General features: G+C 36.4%; 1 protein-coding gene across 3 annotated transcripts in view; it reads left to right on the top strand.

Moving 5' to 3' along the window:
- LOC106463710 overlaps positions 1 to 9548 on the top strand; it is a 108579-nt gene that overhangs the window by 38056 nt on the left and 60975 nt on the right. Inside the window, exon 1 of one of the 3 annotated variants that reach the window (XM_022391292.1) lies at positions 1121 to 1636. The exons of 1 other annotated variant lie outside the window; for it this stretch is intronic. The gene's annotated coding sequence lies outside the window, so the exon portion shown is untranslated. Of the gene's footprint in view, positions 1 to 1120; positions 1642 to 9548 lie in introns of those variants that run through there. One more of the 3 variants, XM_013923770.2, reaches the window with a different exon arrangement.

The raw sequence follows: 9548 nt of genomic DNA, 5'->3' as shown, positions 1-9548 counted from the left end.
ATTTTTACAGTGACATTATCACCTCTGCCATTTTTACAGTGACATTATCACCTCTGCCATTTTTACAGTGACATTATCACCTCTGCCATTTTTACAGTGACATTATCACCTCTACCATTTTTACAGTGACATTATTATCTCTACCATTTTTACAGTGACATTATTATCTCTACCATTTTTACAGTGACATTATTATCTCTACCATTTTTACAGTGACATTATTACCTCTACCATTACTAGATGTACTTGCACAGGGTCCCCGAAAGTGTTCTGTTTCAAGTGTAAATAATACCAAAATTAAGAGTAGCAAATATTTTTATTTCTTGCTTCTGAAGTTCATATGTCATGCTGTGTTGTAGCCTACAGTGTGTATAATGCTTCTCGTGATTCATGGCATGCGCATGTTTTACTGACGTCACGACAGTAGAATTTGCAATGTTAAGCAAGCCTTATGTAACGTTATTTTAATGTCTACTGACTGACTGACTGACAGACCACACACTACTCTATAGTGGTGCGAGTGGTTAAAACAGGTGACCCCTCCAGGCGGCCTTCGGCCCCTATTCCGGTAAGTTATTAGCTTTGCCATTTTACCCTGACATTATTAGTGTCATTTTTACTGACACATTATTACTTCCGCCATTTTACTAAGGCATTATTCTGTCATTTTTACTGCGACATTATTACCTCTGCCATTATTACTGCGCACACAGTTTATGATGAGTATTATATGGGGATTAAGTAAAAGATTCTTTCAAGGGATTGTTTCCCCCACACTTTTGTAAATAAATATTATATTACTTACAATGTAGGTGGCGTGAATGATAATCCCTGCTATCAAAAAGTTTACCCTTCGTGAAAATGCCACCTACATTCCAGGTCATTCACTGCTAAACGAAATAATCGTTAACATCCACGTAAAAAACGAGTTATGGTACTTTTTCCGTTTATACCCCGCAACTTTAATAACTTATATATATAAATAAACATTTTATTCATATAGTAAATGTCCATAATAAATTTCTAAAAATATATTAATGGGCATTATTTTCGTATATTAAAAACCTACTATTTGCGGGGGTATAAGGGAAAAATACCGAGTTATTTGTGTAATATTATTTAAAAAACAACAACTACCAGTTGCGTTGCTAACGTCTAAACCATACTACAGGAACAGAACCTGCATGAACTTGCCTCGAAATGCTTTCCCGTCAGGTGGCGCTGACTTCTTGCTTGGCTAGTTATTGTCCCTAGGTATCAGTCTCTCTTGTGCATGAAGTGAGTTGGGTCACGGACTATCCGCTAGGGGGGATGTTGAGCAGTACAGAGTGATATTCAGTTGGGAATACATTTAGTAGCGCTTTGTCGTGTGTTTCGGGAGTAATGCCATACGTCGTTGAGTTTTGTCTGTGCTTCGTGTAGTGTCGTTAGTGTAGCAACGCCGGTCTTTAGCCACAATTAAAAAAGAAACGAATATTATTGTGCCAGTTTTGTACGAGAATATCGGCGGACGAAAAGCGAGCATCGTATAGGGGCCGGCAGCATACAAAGTATTCGTTTTTCCATGTTTGTTTAGACGGCCCAACCAGTCGTGACGCGCGTCTAAATAGAACAAAGTACATCAGCAAAACTATGGGTAAGGTAGGTGGTTTTTGATTTCCCAGATCTTTCAAAATATTTTCTATAAACACCCATACTCCACGCAGTATAATATCAGTCAGTCAAGTCTTGGAATGTAATAGAGAGGCTCTGTTGATTTCCAACCTGTAATACTAATTGTACCAACAGTATAGTTTAATTTCTTATCGCGAATTTTGTTAGCTTGAATTTGTACGCAGTTCATAAAGCTTTTCCTAAACGTTGTAGCTAGTAATTCCTATTGTGTATATGGTGTAAATACAACTACTTAAACAGACTTTCAGTTTAAGACAATAGGAGCAGTGCGTCGTTTGTCAGACTTTTTTATTATTATTATTATTATTATTAAATAAATGTATTCATAAAACTTAACGCTCTAATTACTGACTTTTTTTTATACCGGTTGGATCCACAAATTGCATCCTATTGAATGATTTTATATTTTTTCTGCCACAACAGCCAATGTAAAGAACTCGACATAAAACGTGGATGAAATTGATCATAGGGGACGTCAGCAATAATGTTTGGTATTAATTACAATGTTGACCGTGAGAGTCTAACTAATAATATCATGGTTCCACGAAAAACTTGTGCGTGAATAATTCGATGACGAGGAACCCACTTTGAGACTAATAATGGCTGGAGGTACCTGATGATGACAAAACCTTGTCGAAACGTTGTACATTTGCAGTTATATTAAAGTTTTTCTTCATTACCCATTCAAGCCGTCTCCAGCCATTATTGTGCGTGAATAGTTTAGAAAAATGTGTATAAAACAAAACAACAAAAACAAGTAGGTTCCATATGGAACCCATCGGCTGTTCTTTCAGTTTTAGGGTTAATTACTAACTTATTCCTCTAACGTAAGCTTGAAGTGAATCTACCTAGAAATGTTGAAACATCGAAATAAAGGAAAAGTCCATAATCGCTTTCTTAGTGTTAACAGCCTTGTTGCAAGCCCAAGAAAAAGTCCAAGAAATCTAGGTCAGATCACAAGTGCTGCCGGAAGGCATCAGCCGCGTGGAAGTAAACCTGAAGAACAACTTGAGTTGCTAAGCCTGCTAGCATTGTTATTGTCGCTTTCGTCTAAGTACGTGTAATGTATCTGTTTCGAACTGGTTACGGTGTTCGACTTAGTCGTTTCAGCGCGTAACGCTAAGATGACCAACCATAGGTTGTAAGGAGAAGCTTTTCCAGGCAGCTTGATTGGTTCGTTGACCTCCCGAGTGCTTTATTTTGTTTAACTGACAAGAAACAGATATATCGTTTGTGAGTTATGGGAATTAATAGTACCTCCACAGAGTACATGTTTAAAAGGTACATTAGTTTAAAAAATAACAGAACGGACGAGAGTGGTACCGTGATATTTTCCTTATAGAAATATCCCTAAGAGGACCGCGTTGTGATTGCCTCTCATTCTAATTAAGCCTTCCAGTTCTATTAGAATCACGCAAATAATGTTTCTTTAAAATAGTATTAAAATATTCAAGTAATAATAGATGTTCAACTTATAGGTATCTAATGATACGACAGATTGTAGGTTATTTGATGTTTTTCTTTTTTGATATCAGATATAACATTCATTAGAGAATATCCATTGTTCCTTGTGAATGTAACTTAATAATATCAATGTCAAAAGTAGAAAAGATATGTAACATTAAAATATTATTTGTTGTATTTATACATCAATACTCAATTTTTTTAAATGAATAATACTGTTATTATTACTAGAGGCAATCATATTTATAATGCAGTCCTGTTAGGAATATTCCTCTAAGGGAAATTTTACGGTACCTTTCTAGTCCGAGCAAAAACAGATTCGTGCCAAGTTTCTCAGACTGCAATAAAAACCTGTTTTCATGACGCACTTATTAAAATGACTTACTCTTACTCGTTTGTTAGTTAACTAAAACCTGATGCGTACTGAAACTTGTAATTACTTTTTATATTATTATTGTCACTGTAAAATCTCATTAGGCTTAACAAATTATGAGGTCAGACACATCCTTTCAGGGTTTGGAAAGACTTATTAGGCTTAGCTAACTATGAGGTCAGACACATGCATCCTTTTAGGGTTTAGAAAGACTTATTAGGCTTAGCTATCTGTGAGGTCAGACACATCCTTTTACGAGTTTAGAAAGAAATGCAGAATGTATTCATTAAATAACATAGTTAGAAATGTTTCTGAAGTTTTTGTTCTATTTGTTGTTTTGCAAAAATTAAATAAATGCGATAAGTTTAATAAAGTATGAAATTTTGTTAAATTTGAAGACTAAAAACATAAAATAATGATCCTAGTACCAAAATACTTCATAATTTGACATGTTGGTTTCCTATAGTGACACATACCTTGTGTCACATAGTCGAGGGAGTTATGCATATAATTGTATTTCGCAATTTTCAATTTTGGTTATTTCTTGGAAGACAGATCATTTTTATTGCTTGCGTTGTCTTGGTTAACAGGTGTTTATACCCACAGCGCTCCATTCTCGTATCTGACTTGTAATATCTTTACGTGTTCGTAGTTCTCACTGTGTAGTTCGTGTGGAATGAACTACATTATGTCAGTTGGTGTAAACAGTGTTTTGTTGATACTTTAATTATACATGTCATCATGGTTACAGCTCAAATGAATGTTAATTACCCGTGAATATTACGTGATATGTTGACAAGGGTTTTATTGTTTAACTTGACATCGGGCTGTATTTTAGTGTTGACTACGGTGTTCAACATTACATTTTAATTGTAAACCCTTTGTCCCAACACTATAATATTCTGAGTTTTATTGTTCAACATTATATTATGATGAATTCTATTGTTAACCTCTGTTTTCAAAACAATGCCAAATAAAACTTACTACAAAGATCAGCTAAACATATTTTGGTGTTTAGTTAATGCACGAGTGGGAGGGGAGGTGTTAGTAGGGTGGCATCATGCAGCTTTGTGTGTATGTATAACCAAAAATAAGGTCACTAGGTCAACCCTACTGCTACTGTTACCCTTTTGAAGTCCTTCGTTTTATGTTTGGAATTTCCCAGCTTAAGGCCGTGACAATAAAAGTAACAGTGGCGACCTAAATTTCCCGTGAGGTTGATGGAATATGTATGAAAAACGCGAGTCCGCGTCATTGTTTGAATTTGTATTTCACGCGTGTTCAATTACCACCAGGTGTCTTGAAAAATTCCCAGCGCCCTCTTCAATAGTGTTGCCATTAAACTGGTACTACAATAACTTAATTACAGCTTTCCATTCTGAAACAATCAACCAAACGATTTGAAAACGCAGCTGGTTTTTACCTTTCTCGGAATATCTGAAAACGGATTTAACTTATTCTGACCGATTTAGCGTGGATTTTATGACATCTTTTATCCCAGTTCTCAGGGTGTTTGGATTACTGGCTAGATCCTACCACTCACGCTCTCATTGGGGTGATAATAGCCAATTTATTTTTACACTTTGTGTAAAAACTGTGTTTTCATCTGTATGCAGTGCCTATAAAAATTTAAAATCTCTAGAAACTATTTAAGCGTAGGATTTTTTTTTTATATAAATAGCCAACGAAACACATTAACTACTAATGATAAATAAATGAATAGATAGAAAAAACACGCACATCTGAATAAAATAAATAAAAATTAACACCCCTGTTTTGTCCGTTATTAAGCTACATATTGGGTTATCTGTGCTCAGCCCACTGAGAATATTGAAATTGAGTTTCAGTGTAAATAAACTCTCGGGATTTCAGCTGAGTACAGAGAGGGCCTCTGTTTTGTAACGGTATCTATTGTAAAAGTTCCTTTGTCTGTATACTCAGTACTCGGACATATGTTGTACCAGTTTAGTGACGTCATAACCATTGTTCAGGCACCTGCGAAATTAGTGAAAGGTCGATATTTCAAAGGAATATGAAACGGAAAAGCCGATAAAATATTTAATATGTAAAATAAAAATAGCGAGATATTGTTCGAATATGAAAATTTAAAAATAGGTGTCGTTATAATAACAAATATTTTGAAAAAAATATAAGATTACCTCCACCATAATGGTTTGTTTGTTTTTATTTTCGCCTAAAACTACTCGAGGGCTATTTGCGCTAGCCGTCCCTATTTCTAAACTGATAGACTACAGGGAAGACAGCTAAGTCAACCCCACCTACTGGTAACTCTTAGGCTACTCTTTACTAACGAGTAATGAGATTAAAGTCACATTATCACGTCCCCACGGCTGAAAAGGCGATCGTGTTCGGGGACGGGTTTCGATCCCACGACCCGCAGGTTGTGAATCGAGTACCTTAACCACCGTAATGGTGATTTGTATATGTATTTTATAAATGTGGTAACTAATCATTATAATATAGAACATTTTGTGTATGGTACGTTGTTATGGCTCTTATTCCAGTGAATGAAACGTGTTGACTGCCTATATCTGTTTACCATAAATAAATATTAGACTTCTGCTCGAAGTAAAACTTTTTTTTATATATGCTTACCAGCTCTATCTCTGTTAGCTTGCTCCTTCTGGTGGTTCAGCAGTAAAGCTGAAGGCTTATAATGTTAAAGATCTGGTTTCAATACCCACGGATTGCAGACCACAAACAACCCATTTTGTAGCTTTGTGTTTAACAGCAAACAAGCTGTTGGTTTGAGTAGCGCCATCTATCAGTATTTATGCTTTACGATATTTCACTTTTTTTAATTGCTGCATTTTTCATAGGCCTGGCAGGGCCAGATGGTTAGGGCGCTCGACTCGTAATCAGCGGGTCGTGGGTTCGAATCCCCGTCCATCAAACATGGATCCATCTAAAACTATTCACAAACGGAGAGAAAGCAACACGTAAATATCCAACACTGGAAATCAGTAATATAGTAGCGCACACAAACAAAGATAAAGCAGAGGCATTCAAAGAACAACTACAGAACACCTTTAAAACACATCACGAACCATACATGAATACTCACTTCTATAACAAAGTAAGTCAAATGTAGAAATCACTTTTCCCAATAAATATAAATATCATAAAAACAACAAAAGACGAAATAAATAACTACAATACAACAGAAAATATGACTAAGGAAATAACAATAACAGAAGTTCAACAGGCAATAAAAATAACAAAACTCCAAGAAAAGATGGCATACAAGCCGTCTTCCTTGCAAAAGGCACTAGGAAATTGTTTGAACATCTCACATCACATTTTAATCTATCACTAAAATCCGGATAAATTCAAGTTTCTTGGAAGCAAGCAAACATTTAATGTTCCATAAAGAGAGAGGAAGCCAGCCAATAAACCAAATAGTTACCGCCCAATCAGTCTGACCAATAAACCAAATAGTTACCGCCCAATCAGTCTGACCAATAAACCAAATAGTTACCGCCCAATCAGTCTGACCAATAAACCAAATAGTTACCGCCCAATCAGTCTGACCAATAAACCAAATAGTTACCGCCCAATCAATCTGACCAATAAACCAAATAGTTACCGCCCAATCAGTCTGACCAATAAACCAAATAGTTACCGCCCAATCAGTCTGACCAATAAACCAAATAGTTACCGCCCAATCAGTCTGACCGATAAACCAAATAGTTACCGCCCAATCAGTCTGACCAGCCCAATGTGAAAAATACTAGAAAGAATAATCAGTAAATAAATTCAAAATTTCCCGAGGTACAAAACGGACTCGGAAAGTACAGACAGATAACTGATCGTCTAGTTAGACTCACAGGATCAATATATAGACAGCTTTAACAAAGAACAATGCACTGTCGCATGTTTTCACGATATCGAAAAAAAGGAATCCGACACTGAATGGTCCGAGGTTCCGTACGTCAGAAATGTAACTACCGCGTGGTATTATTCGCTGGCTATCCAACTTTCTGGAAAAATAGAACATGTAAAATAAATGTAGAAGGAATCTTTTATTCCTGAGGCATGCGTCCCACAAGGAGGAGAACTTAGCCCTGTACTGTTCATCACGCACGTTAACAACATGCCTCTAAATGATCCAAACCATGGGTATTCATCGCACTTCCCAGATGATGTATCAGTTTGGAAAAGCGGTCCCACCCCGTCTATCGTAGCCATAAATATCCAACCTCAGAATACTGCCAAAAATATCGAATTAAAATCTATGTACCCAAGACACAACTAGTCGTTATCGCAAAATTAACCAAGCATAAAAAAAACCTCCACAACTGTATATGAACGGAACACTTCTCTAGACAAAAACATCAGCCAGATTCTTAGTTTTAACTTATGACACAAAATTAACATGAATTGAACATGTAAACATTTTAAAAACCAAAGTTTGGCAGCGTACAAACTATGCAAGGGGTCTAACAGGTGAAAACATAGTACAAATATACAAAACGTACACACGACCAGTAATAGAATATGCAGCACCAACTTGGATAAATATAACATCAACACTAATTAAAACAAAATTACAAACATTACAGAACAAACTAGTTATAACAGCATACAACGTACCTAGATCAACTTACAACAGCGTACAGAGTACCTAGATCAACTTACAACAGCGTACAGAGTACCTAGATCAACTTACAACAGCGTACAGAGTACCTAGATCAACTTACAACAGCGTACAGAGTACGCAGATCAACTTACAACAGCGTACAGAATACCCAGATCAACTTATAACATACAGAGTACCCAGATCAACTTACAACAGCATACAGAGTATCTAGATCAACTTACAACATCGTACAGAGTACCTAGATCAACTTACAACATCGTACAGAGTACCTAGATCAACTTACAACATCGTACAGAGTACCTAGATCAACTTACAACATCGTACAGAGTACCTAGATCAACTTACAACATCGTACAGAGTACCTAGATCAACTTACAACATCGTACAGAGTACCTAGATCAACTTACAACAGCATACAGACTACCTAGATCAACTTACAACATCGTACAGAGTACCTAGATCAACTTACAACATCGTACAGAGTACCTAGATCAACTTACAACAGCATACAGACTACCTAGATCAACTTCCTCAGCATTTATACACAATTACGCAAATACAGAAACACTAACTGATAGACTCCTACATAGTTCACTAATTATTTCGCGAAATTTCGACCGTTTCTGCATACATGATAAAAATAGTCCTAAGTACCTCTTCCCTGTTAGCATCTATATAAGAAATACAAATAAATTAAGGCCACCTAAAACTAGACATAGATACCATCAATAATTTTAATTTACTGTGAAATAATTAAAAAGGGTTTTTACATGTGAATGCTCTTGCCGAAATTTAAAATTATTGAAAAATGTGAACAATACAACTGGAACTGTTCGTGTAGTGTGAACTTTAACACAGTCGAATACAGTGAAAGTGTATTAACACATCAATATTAATATAATTACATACATGAACATGACCCTAGAAGGGGTCAGAGTGAAAGCGTGAACTAGATAAACTCTGACCCTCTCGTAGTAATTAAATAAATATTGAACAGTTATTAATCAAGTGCACGAGGAAGAAAGAGGTCTTTGACCCTGACCCCCCCCCCCTCCATGTCTAAAAGGGCCTACATACTGATATCTATAACAGAGCGAACCCTTTCAAATTCTATTCCAAGCTAATCCGTGTGGAATTTGTACGTTTCTTGTTCACGGCTCATCCGCGTGGAATGTGTACGTTTCTTGTTCACGGCTCATCCGTGTGGAATGTGTACGTTTCTTGTTCACGGCTCATCCGTGTGGAATGTGTACGTTTCTTGTTCACGGCTCATCCGTGTGGAATGTGTACGTTTCTTGTTCACGGCTCATCCGTGTGAATGTGTACGTTTCTTGTTCACGGCTCATCCGTGTGGAATGTGTACGTTTCTTGTTCACGGCTCATCCGTGTGGAATGTGTACGTTTCTTGTTCACGGC

The sequence above is a fragment of the Limulus polyphemus genome, unplaced genomic scaffold (assembly GCF_000517525.1).
Source record: "Limulus polyphemus unplaced genomic scaffold, Limulus_polyphemus-2.1.2 Scaffold1466, whole genome shotgun sequence".
In the NCBI taxonomy this organism is placed as follows: domain Eukaryota; kingdom Metazoa; phylum Arthropoda; class Merostomata; order Xiphosura; family Limulidae; genus Limulus; species Limulus polyphemus.
The sequence above is the reverse complement of the archived record's forward strand: the minus strand, read 5'-3'. Positions and strand labels throughout refer to the sequence as shown.